This window comes from Triticum urartu, chromosome 2 (genome assembly GCF_003073215.2).
Source record: "Triticum urartu cultivar G1812 chromosome 2, Tu2.1, whole genome shotgun sequence".
NCBI lineage: Eukaryota > Viridiplantae > Streptophyta > Magnoliopsida > Poales > Poaceae > Triticum > Triticum urartu.
Window position 1 is genome coordinate 5,552,466 of NC_053023.1, and position 12,867 is coordinate 5,565,332.

Below are 12,867 nucleotides of genomic sequence, written 5' to 3' on the forward strand. Positions count from 1 at the left end.
AAAAAATTGAGAGATGGCCAGTCGTCGGCTTCTGCCCCCATGCCACTAGTGCTGGGGTGTTCGGGATGAACCTGAGCGCTCTTTTTCCCATGATTGGGTCCGTCGAGGGAGGCGCTCAGCACAACGAACAAGGCAATCGGACTATAATGCTTGAACACTCTCACTTAGCCATAGAACTCTATAATTTTAAATTTCGGTGAAGCCCCTAGTATTCGGAAGACCGAGTTCGGGGCGCTATCCACGCCTTGGCCGGACAAAGCCGGTTCCTCGCTCGAAGCGGCATAAGTCTTTAAGGACTCGAAAAACCTCTCGAACAGCGACCGGTCTCTCGTCTCATCATGACAGTCAGTTTTAGCTTTCTCTACTGAGGTGCTCAGCCCAGCTCAACTGGGGCACAATCGCAGTAGTTCTCCTAGTGCTACCTTAGCCGATATAGCGGAACGTAAGGCACCAAAACATAGGAGCTGGGCAAACCCAACTATTGACCCAAATCATGATTCGGAGCCGATGCATATAGTGCTATAAGTTCGGGGTGCCGCACTTGTGAAAGTGTACGGACTTCTCACGTCATATTGATGGGTACTGAAGCCCCTGGCGTATTTTTGCCATACCACAGTGTACGAATGCAACATGTTATTGATAAACATATATATAAATAGAGGATAATGCAAAAAATAGACAAAAAGCTATGCATTGTTTATAGAAAGGCTGTTATGAAAGCGGAACGATACAAATAGTGTGATAAGCAAAAGAAATTGGACTATTTAACATGTCATGGCCAGGGGCAGGCCGCAGAATTGTATTAAAAACAGGTATACTGCTCGCAATAGAGACCACCTGGGAGTTCCATAATGCGGCGTGGCTTGTCTGCTTTCCTAGATCTTGCATCGTTTGTGCGGCAGTTGAATTGCCGAACGGGTCATCCGAAGTATGGAGTCCTGAGAGTAAGAGAAAAAAAAGGAATCCGGCAGCCCCTGGTGCGGTTTAAGCCGTATTTTGGGCGTGCCGTGATAGTGCCCCTTCCCCTGTGCCCATGGTATTTCAAGAGCGTAGTTATGTACGCGAAGCACTGGTTTCGCTATATCGCGAGGGCTAGGGTTGGGGCCGCATTGCTACGCTAGCTCAGAACGTGCCAGGCGGTCTTGTTGTAGGGTACTCCGGGCGCGCTTGACAGTGTCCGGCTTTTTGAAGGCCGAACTGGAGAACTGCCTAGAGAGGCTGCTTTGTACTTCTGCTGCGAGCGCTGCCGTGTGCTCCTCCGTTCGGAGGGAGCGTTCAGTGTTCCCATTGACCGTGATTACTCCTCTAGGGCCTGGCATCTTGAGCTTGCGGTATGCATAGTGCGGTACCCGTTGAATTTTGCGAATGCGGTTCGCCTGAGCAGTGCGTGATAGCCACTACGGAACGGGACTATGTCGAAGATTAACTCCTCGCTTCAGAAGTTATCCGGAGATCCGAAGACCACTTCCAGTGTGACTGAGCCTGTACAGTTGGCTTCTACACCTGGTATGACGCCCTTAAAGGTCGTTTTGGTGGGCTTGATCCTCGAGGGATCTATGCCCATTTTTCGCACTGTATCCTGGTAAAGCAGGTTCAGGCTACTGCCGCCGTCCATGAGGACTCTTGTGAGATGAAATCCGTCAATGATTGGGTCTAGAACCAATGCGGCGAAGCCGCCATGACGGATGCTAGTGGGGTGGTCCCTTCGATCAAAGGTGATCGGGCAGGAGGACCATGGGTTGAACTTTGGGGCGACTGGCTCCATCGCATATACGTCCCGTAACGCACGCTTCCGCTCCCTCTTGGGGATGTGGGTTGCGTATATCATGTTCACCGTCTGCACTTGCGGGGAAATCCCTTCTCTCCACCGTTGTTCGGCAGCCTGGGCTCCTCCTCGTTGTCGCTATACAGCCCCTTGTCTTTGTTTTCGACTCTTAACTTGCCTGCCTGCTTGAACACCCAACAATCCCTGTTGGTGTGATTGGCTGACTTTTCGGGGGTGCCATGTATCTGGCACAAGCGGTCGAGTATTCGGTCCAAACTGGACGGGCCCTGAGTATTTCTTTTGAATGCCTTTTTCCGTTGACCGGATTTGTAGCCTCGGAATCCGGCATTAACTGCCGTATCCTCGTTGATGTCGCTGTTAACGCGGCGCTTTTGTTTGTTTCGATGTGACCTGTCGCTTTTGTCCTTGGTATTCGAATTACCAGGGTTCTTGGTTAAATTGTTGCTGCGAGCTAGCCAGCTGTCTTCTCCCGCGCAAAAGCGGGTCATGAGTGTCGTGAGGGCTGCCATAGATTTCGGCTTTTCTTTGTTAGGAACCGTGTCCAGAATTGCCTGGCCGATTCCTCTGGCTGCTGAATTATGTGGCTTAGGTCATCGGCGTCCGGTGGTCGCACATAAGTGCCCTGGAAGTTGTCAAGGAATGCGGCTTCCAGGTCCTCCCAAGAACCGATTGAGTCTGCTGGCAAGCTGTTAAGCCAATGACGGGCCGGTCCCTTAAGTTTGAGTGGGAGGTATTTGATGGCGTGTAGATCATCACCGCGGGCCATGTGGATATGAAGGAGATAATCCTCGATCCATACCGCAGGATCTGTTGTGCCATCGTACGATTCGATGTTTACGGGTTTGAAGCCCTCGGGGATTTTATGATCCATTACTTCATCTGTGAAGCATAGTGGGTGTGCGGCGCCTCTATATTGGGCTATATCACGACACAGCTCGAAGGAGCTTTGTCTTTTGAGTTTGGCCCGGCTGGATTTATTGCATACGGAGTGACGATCACCGTCACGTGCTGTGGGGCGCCTGCGCGATCCGTAGATCGATCATGTTTGCCTTGCCTTGTCCTCCAGTATGTCGCGCAGGTCGGGCGCATTTTCCCGTGCCTTAGTATGCTTGACGCGGCGTCGGGGAATGGCTTGAGTGGAGGGCCAAGAGGCTTCTCTGTCGCGGCCACGAGGTGGCCGGTCGGCCATGTCATGTGTTGGTGATGTAGGTGCTTCCTCCTCTAGTCGGGGTAGCAGCCTGCGCTTTGGGTAACTCTTGGAGGGGCATTTGAGTTCATAATCTTCGGCCGCAAGGACTTCAGTCCATCTGTGAGCTAGCAAATCCTGATCAGCTCTAAGTTGTTGCTGCTTTTTCTTGAGGCTGCTTGCCGTGGCCATAAGCCTGCGTTTAAGATGCTCTTGTTCGGCGAGATCCTCTGGCACGACGAACTCGTCGTCGTCGAGGCTTGCCTCTTCTTTGGAGGGAGGCGTATAATTATCGTCCTCAACCTCTTGGTCCGCCGCCCTCTCGTGAGGGCTGGCTTCTCTGTCCTCCTGTGCTGAATCTTGCTGGAGGGGGTGTTCTTCGACACTATCCGGAGTAGTATTATCTCCCGTGCCGGAATCACCGTTTTTGCTTTGGCGGGATTTAGAGCGGCGCCGCTGACGCCGGCACTTGGGCTGTTTCTTAGAGGTATCGTCCCCCGCTGTTCCATCGCCATCTCCATCCTTTGGAGTGTCCACCATATATATGTCATATGACGAGGTGGCCTTCCAGCGCCCTACAGGTGCTGGTTCTTGTTCGTCTCCTGCATCGTCGTCCATGCCGTTGATGTCTTCGGAGTCGAAGTCAAGCATGTCGGTTAAGTCATCGACAATGGCTACGAAGTGGGTGGAGGGTGGGTTTTGAATTTCTTCATCGTCCGTATCCCAACCTTGCTGACCGTAGTCCGGCCAGGGCTCTCCTGATAAAGAGAGAGACTTTAGAGAATTCAGGATGTCGCCGAAGGGCGAGTGCTGAAAGATGTCCGCGGCGGTGAACTCCATTATCGGCGCCCAATCGGATTCGATCGGTAGGGGCGCGGGGGGCTCGGAGTTCGGAGAGGAATCCGGCTCCTCGGAGTCACGGGCCATGCGGAGTGCGGGGCTGGAGTTCGGCTCGACCGCCTCTGAGATCGCAGCCCCTGAAGCAGCGTCCAACCGCTGATCCTCGATCGGCGTAGTAGGCTCCGAATCAATGGTCAGAACCGATGCGTGTGCGGCCTCCAAGGCACCGTTCGGCGGCAGAGCTATATCATGCCCGTCGAGACAGTGCGTCGCGCTTGGCTATGGCTCGAATCCGTCGAAGATCAAGTCCCCGCGGATGTCAGCCGTGTAGTTTAGGCTTCCAAACCTGACCTGATGGCCAGGGGCATAGCTTTCGATCTGCTCAAGGTGGCCAAGCGAATTGGCCCACAGTGCGAAGCCGCCGAAGACGAAGATCTGTCCGGGGAGAAAAGTCTCACCCTGGACTGCATCGTTGTTGATGATCAAAGGAGCCATCGGGCCTAAAAGCGACGACACAGAGGAACTCTCAATGAAAGCACCAATGTCGGTGTCAAAACCGGCGGATCTCGGGTAGGGGGTCCCGAACTGTGCGTCTAGGCCGGATGATAACAGGAGGCAAGGAACATGATGTTTTACCCAGGTTCGGGCCCTCTTGATGGAGGTAAAATCCTACGTCCTGCTTGATTAATATTGATGATATGGGTAGTACAAGAGTAGATCTACCACGAGATCAAGGAGGCTAAACCCTAGAAGCTAGCCTATGGTATGATTGTTGTATGATGCAGTTGTCCTACGGACTAAAACCCTCCGGTTTATATAGACACCGGAGAGGGTTAGGGTTACACAAAGTCGGTTACAATGGTAGGAGATCTTGAATATCCGCATTGCCAAGCTTGCCTTCCACGCCAAGGAAAGTCCCATCCGGACACGGGACGAAGTCTTCAATCTTGTATCTTCATAGTCCTGGAGTCCGGCTGAAGGTATAGTCCGGCTACCCGAACACCCCCTAATCCAGGACTCCCTCAGGCTCTGTCACAAATGCAAGAAACCTGGACATTTCATTCAAGATTGTCCTCAATGGGAAAAGGAATCAAATAAGAAGAAATACAAGGATTACAGTTCTGATGATGCGAAGAAAAAGAAGAAATCCACAAAATCCTCATCATGAAAATCCTCCAAGCCTTCATATCACAAGAAGAGCATCTCCAAGAAGGCCAGGGCATTCATTGGCAAGGAAATGGACTCTGAGGCTGAATCTGAAGAAAATGAGGAAGAGGAGTCATCTGAGGAGTCCGAATCCGGAGTGGCGAGCCTAGCTCTCGCTACTGCATTCGTCAGCAAGTCTATCTTCAACACTGAAGAAAATGACCTCACCAACAAGGCTGATGAAGGCGATGATGACTACGCTCCCACCTATTGCTTCATGGCAAAGGGTGCCAAGGTACTCAAATAGACCTCCTCTGAATCAAGTGAGAATGAATATGATGAAAACCTTAAGCCCAGCTATTCTAAACTTGCTAAGATAGCTATAAAACAACAAAGGGCTTTAGAAAAGGTTCAAAACATGCTAAATAAAAGTGATGATATGTTGGGTGAAGAAATGGATCGCACTGAAACTTTGACTGAAAATCTTCAGAGACTTCAGTCCAAGCTTGACAAACTTCAAAGTCATCATAACACTCTCTTATCGGATCATGAGAAGCTTTCTTATGAATTTCTTCAAAGAAAGAAAGACCTTGAGAAGCTAAGAGTGAGTTATGAAGATCTTCAGAAGGAGCGCGATTCATTACTTTCTCAACAAATCAGCGCATCTCAGGAAGAATTTGTTCCTCCATGCTTGAAGTGCATTGAACGTGAATCTGCTAATTCTTCACCTGAATGTTCAAATGCTGCTTATGTTTCAAATTCTTCACATGCCTCTGCTATCACTAATTCCTCATCTGAGGACATTGCTAGTATCACTGACGATGCAGGGCTGAAGGAATTGTACACGACAGGCATGTACAAAAGCCTCAAAGGGCATTAGGCTCTTTGTGATGTGCTTAAAAAGCAGATCCTCAACAGGAACACTAGGAAAGAGGGTATCGCCTTTGAGAGGAAACTCAATGCTGATGGTACATATTGGAAGCCTGAGCAGTACCCCAAAACTACATGGGTTGCTGCAAAGGGACCTCCAGTTGATCCATCTAACTTATCTGGATTTGCATGTGAATCTCCCCATTCTGATGATGAGTCAATTGACTCCAACTATAAGCTATTCAAAAATCAGAATGGTGAAGTATTTGCTAGATATATTGGCACTAACTGCAGGAACGGCTCCCCTATGAAGAAAATCTGGGTTCCCAAAAGATGTCTTGAAAATCTTCAGGTGAATGTCATCATGACACCACCTGTGAAGAATAGGAACCCCAGATCAAATTCCTCATACGGACCAAATTCCTCATATGGATCAAAGTCCTCATATGAACATCATCGTGCTAACCCGTCTGTTTCGCAGGGAAGATCTAAGGATTATGGATATGTGCATTCTTCAAATCATTATGTCCTCGAAGAATTTCTCTTCTTACTCTTATGCTTACTCTAACCCCTCTTATGTGAAACGAAATGGACTGGCTTCTATGCCATCCTTCTCGTATGGAGTTCGCAGAATGATGAACTCTTTGTCACCCCTTCAGATGTGGGTCGTGAAGAAAAAGAACTAATCTCTTCTGCAGGGTCAGGTCTCCAGACGCACGTAATCGTCTGAAGAATTTGCTGGAGACCTGAGCATGCCTGAAAGGACGCAGGATAACCATGAAGAAATGAGCTTTCATTTCTCATGTCCTCATATTGCTTTATCAGTTCTTTTACTTGATGAAATTGATCTGATGAATTGACGTCATATTCTTCACTGATGAAGTATATGAGTTTGTAAGCTGCACTAATTCATCTGCAGGATGATCAACCCAAAGCCACTGAGTGGGTCCTCGATAGTGGATGTACAAACCACATGACTGGTGACAAGAATCTATTGATGGATGCTCCATTATCTCCGTCGCATCTGAAGCATATCATCTTTGCTGACAAAGGCAAAAGTCAGGTATTGGGTCTAGGTAAGGTTGCGATTACAAAGGATCGACACATGGACAAAGTCATGCTTGTTGAGTCCTTAGGATACAACCTTATGTCTGTCTCAATGCTTTGTGGTCTTGATATGGTTGTTGTCTTCGGCAAGTACCGTTGTGTTGTGGTTATGGAAGCTGACAATTCCAAAGTCTTCGAAGGCTTTAGGAGAGGAGACCTGTATATTGTTGATTTCTCTACAGGACCACAACCAGCCGTGTGCTTACATGCAAAAGCTTTAGAAGGCTGGCTCTGGCATCGACGACTTGGTCATGCAGGCATGAGGAACTTGCACACGCTTGCGAAGAAGAAGCATGTCATTGGCATCGAGAATGTCAAATTCCTCAAGGATCACCTATGCGGAGCCTATGAAGCTGGGAAGATGACCAAGGCCAAGCATCCAGCGAAGACTATCATGACCACCACTCGCCCATTTGAATTGCTTCACATGGATCTCTTTGGTCTTAATCATTATTCTACTATCTCAAATGAAGCATCTCAATATGGCTTTGTTATTGTTGATGATTATTCTCGCTACACATGGGTACACCTTGTTACTTACAAACATGAAGTGCAGGAAGTCTTCAAACAATTTTCCTCGAGGGCTTCAACCAACTTTGGTGTGAAGATCAAGCACATCAGAAGTGACAATGGCACCGAGTTCAAGAATTCTGGTCTCGATGACTATCTTGATGAACTTGGTATTACTCATGAGTTATCTGCTCCTTACACTCCTCAGCAGAATGGCGTCGTGGAGCGCAAGAACAGGACTCTTGCTGAGATGGCTCGCACTATGCTTGATGAATACAAAACGCCTCGTTGTTTCTGGACTGAGGCAATTGATACTGCGTGCCACATCATCAACAGAGTATATCTTCACAAATTCTTCAAAAAGACTGCCTATGAACTCCTCACTGATAAGAAACCCAATGTAAGTTATTTTAAAGTCTTCGGTGCTAAATGTTGGATTAGAGATCCTCATCACAACTCAACATTTGCACCGAAAGCACATGAAGGTTTTATGCTTGGTTACGGAGAGGACTCGCACACCTACAGAGTCTTCAACAACGTTCTTCACAAAGTTGGTGAAACTGTAGATGTGCGGTTCGATGAAACTAACAGCTCGCAAAGAGAGCACCTACCTACTGTGATAGATGAACCAGCACCTGAGGAAACTATCAAGTTCAAGGCTACTGAGGATGTCATTCCTACTGAAGAATCTGCTGAAGAATTCATTCCAGAACATGAAAAACGTCGAGCTAATGCACCTGAAGAAAATGCTGAAGAAAATGGTGCTGAAGAAAACGCTGATCAAATTCTTCAACGACAACCAGCTCATCCTCACATTGCAAAAGAAGTGCAAGTTGAAAAGATCATCAATGACATCAAAGCGCCAGGTCCTCTCACACGCTCAAAAGCTTCACATTTGTCTAACTTTTGTGGGCAGTATGCTTTTGTCTCTATTACAGAGCCCACTAAGATAGATGAAGCATTTCTGGAGCCTGAGTGGATTCAGGCCATGCAAGAAGAATTACATCAGTTCGAGCTCAACAATGTCTGGGAACTGGTCAAATGTCCAGATCCTCGCAAGCACAATATCATCGGCACAAAGTGGATCTACCGCAACAAGCAAGATGAAAACGGCCTTGTGGTGAGGAATAAGGCATGGCTTGTAGCTCAAGGCTACACACAGGTTGAAGGAATTGATTTCGATGAAACTTTTGCACCTGTTTCTAGACTTGAGGCTATTCACATATTACTTGCTTATGCTAACCATCATGATATCACTCTGTATCAAATGGATGTGAAAAGTGCATTCCTCAATGGTAAGCTTGAGGAAGAAGTATATGTTGCTCAACCCCCAGGTTTTGAAGATCCAAAGAATCTTGACAAAGTCTTCAGACTCAACAAGGCCCTTTATGGCCTCAAGCAGGCCCCACAGGCTTGGTTTTTTACCTTGAAGGAACTCTTCAGAAGAAAGGCTTCAAACCCGGTTCACTCGACCCTACTCTTTCCACTAAATCTTATGATGGTGAATTGTTTGTGTGCCAAGTATATGTTGATGATATTATCTTTGGCTGTACTGACCAACGTTATAGTGATGAATTTGCCTATATGATGAGTGAAGAATATCAAATGTCTAGTATGGGAGAGTTGAAATTCTTCTTAGGTCTTCAAATTCGTCAACAACACAATGGCATATTCATATCTCAGGAGAAATACCTCAAGGATGTACTGAGGAAATTCAGCATGCAAGATTGCAAAGGCGTCAAAATTCCTATGCCCACAAATGGCCATCTGTGCACTGATGAAAATGGTATTGACTTTGATCATAAGGTATAGCGCTCCATGATAGGTTCCTTATTATACTTATGTGCATCTAGGCCAGATATAATGCTTAGTGTTTGCATGTGTGCCCGATTTCAAACTGCACCGAAGGAATCACACCATAAGGCTGTGAAGCATATTCTTCGATATCTAGCTCACACACCAACACTTGGATTATGGTACCCCAAGGGCTCGACTTTTGATCTTGTTGGATATTCTGACTCTGACTATGCTGGTGATCATGTGGATCGCAAGTCAACATATGGTACATGTCATTTCCTCGGACGATCTTTGGTCTGTTGGTCCTCGAAGAAACAGAACTGCGTATCACTATCTACTGCTGAAGCTGAGTACATTGCCGCTGGTTCTTGCCGTGCCCAATTGCTATGGATGAAGCAAACTCTCAAGGACTATGGCGTCAACATGAAGAATGTGCCTCTCTTCTGTGACAATGAGAGTGCCATCAAGATTGCTCACAACCCAGTTCAGCACTCGAAGACAAAGCACATTCAGATTCGCCATCATTTTCTTCGTGATCATGTGTTGAAGGGCGACATTTCTATTGAGCATGTGAAGACTGAAGAACAGCTAGCCGATATCTTCACAAAGCCCTTGGATGAGAAGAGATTTAGCAAGTTGCGGTGTGAGCTAAATATCCTAGAATCTTCGAATGTTCTTTGAAAAGGACACTCATCCTAACACTTATGCAAAATTGATGACTTAGATGTGCAACACATGAATAAATGTTTTACTTCAATCAATGAAGAATAACACTCTTAGTGTGAAGAAATTAACGAAGAATTTGATTCTCAGAACCCTACGATAATTGTACGCGGTGTCTGAAATCATCATTCTTATACGGTGGGTCACGCCACCACCAAAAGTTGAAATTCCTCGAATTATTCATATTCTTCAACTTTGCATAGTCTTCACTGGTTCCGTCATTTTTCTTCATTGGCTATATATATATGAGTTTATGTCCTCTACAACATTCACTTATTGCTATTTCTTCAAATTGATTTTCTGCTAAGTGAATGTGATCGGACCCTTCCCCTCTATGCTTTACTCAACCCAATCTGTTCACAAATTCTTCATATGTGTTCTATTTGAAACTCGTTCAAAATCTTCACTGTGTCCTTGTCAGCTGAAGAAATTGTGAATGGAACTTTAAAACCTATCTTATCGAAATTTTCGGTCTTGCCGCTCAAACCGTTCCACATCCCTCGATACACTTATCCACTCACCCACGATCTAACACGATCTCCACCTCTCACTACGTGGGTGACACATGTCATGCGAATGAGAAGGGTCAGGGGCACGTTTGTCCAATTTCTTCGGGCGAGCAGTTTTTCACCGTGGCTATAAATATCCCTCCTTCCCTTCCTCACTTCTTTTACTCCGCTCGACCTCTCTCTCCAGCTCGAGCTTCTCAAACCCTAGCGCAGTCACTACTTCATCGCCACCGGTGAGGAAGAGCTTCACTTCCTCGACCTCGTCGTCGACGTACTCATGCCGACCGCAGACATCTTCACTCCGCCGTCGCCGTAGCTGTCTTCCTTCGCCAAGTTAGGGCATGGAAGATCTGCACAGACGAACTTCACATCTCCTCACTCCAGTTCGTCATGTTCTTCATCCAGGGTAATTAAAAGTTACTTCTAATGCCCTCGTTGATTCGAATGATTATCTACAAAATCTTCAAAAGTGTTTTTCTTCATATCTTCACACACTGAACACCTCACAAAGTCATCTGTTCTTGATTCGTTTCTCTAAGCATCATTTTTCTTCAAGATTCCTCAATTGTGTGGATCTTCGATCTATACAACTCTGGAACCTAAGACAAAGAACGCTTAGTGAAAATCTTCAAGACTCATCTGGTCAAATTCCTCAAACCTGTTCATTTTGAAAAACCTTCTGAGAACGCATATGACCTCTCCAAATTCCTCGCAACTATACTCTGTTCACAGGTACACATGTCAGCTACTGAATCACTAGGTTCTCATCAACTTAACTCATTGAAGCGTTCCTCGAAGAAAAGTTGCATACTTCTTCAGAGAATTCGATTGTTCAAATTCCTCAACTGAAGAAAATGGCTGATGGTAAAAGGCCACAGAAGGGAGGAAAGAGGCCTGAGGTAAATACAGCATTTGAGATCCCTGATGACATATATGCTGGGTACTGCACACCTACTGAGGAAACCAAGAATGAGCGCAAAGTGTGCAAACAGAGGATAGAGAGGAGATGGGCAAGAGAATGGAGGGAGTACAGATATGTCACTCCTAAGTACATGAAGAAATTCGCACTCAATCCTCCATGCCCAAGAGCTCCATTGGCACCTGGCCAAGTAGCAGATCCCACCAGCCTCAAGCGCGGTGAGGACTATCCTGATGAATGGGCCAAGCACCAAGGCAAGTTGGCTAAGCAAGCCAAAGAAGCAGTGAGGAAATTCAATGAAGACTCTGCCGCTGCTGCTGCCTCTGCTGAGGCCTTTGCTGTCAAGCCAAAGAAGGCTATGTCAAAGAAGCCTGCGCACAAGCCAAGTGCTTCATCATCAATGCCCTCACGGCCAGAATCATCAAAGCCCTCACGGCCAATTCCTCATGCTGCTCCTATTCCTCCAAAGTCCTCTGCTCCTCCGCCAAAGCCTTCAGCTGTTCTGACCAAATCCTTAGCACCTGTGCATCTCGCTTCGTGCCAAAGGACTGTCGGCATCTCCATTGCCTCAGGTGTCTCAGCTAGTTCCTCAGCTGCACCAAGTTCCTGAGCTGGCCCCTCACTGTTGAAGACAAAGGCCACTGCTGGATGAGGTCCACGCCCAAGTTCTCAAAAGAAGCAAGTCGCTTTCCAAGTGCCGTCTGATGAAGACGAAGCTGATGATGATAAACTTGCGGAAATCATCAGAGACAGGCAAGTCAGGGTCGCTAGAGCCAAAGGATCAGAGGTGCCACTACTTTTGGATCCCAAGCTGATCCTCGACTACATTGATGATTGGCACAAGGACCCCAACACTCCCTTGCCTGACTTCAAGCTGACTCCTGGCGAGAGTCACATGCTGACCCACTTCATTCAAGAAGAAAAGTGGAAATATGAAAAGGCCAGGCAGATCAAGAAAGCGCAGTACAAGAAGGAGAAATTTCTAAAGAACAACGTTGTCACTATGACAACTGATGAACTTGTAAAAATCCAATCTGAAATCAAAACCCTCAGCGATGACTTCAAATCCTACTATGCTGATTGGCAAGGAGCCAAAGTTAGATTTGTAAAGATAACTGAACAGTTCACTTCAAATGTTGCTGCCCCAATGCAACCGGTAATTCCTCAGGCTGAAGCATCTGCTCAGCTGACTGAAGAACATGCCAGCACCGCTGATGACAATCAGGCTGCTGAAGAAAATGTGAGTTCCAGGGCTGATGACTGCGTTCCAGCCACTGAAGAAATTGCCAGGGCACCCACTAGTGGTCTGCCTGAAGAAACTGAAGAACTCAGGGCAACTGCATCAGTTGTGCCTGAAGAAAATCAACCAGATTCCTCAGCTGCTCTTGCACCAACTTCAACTGCAATCCTTCCATCTGCATCAGATGTGAAGAAGACCAAGGCTGCAGAGCATGCTGTAGTGAAGAAAAGGAAA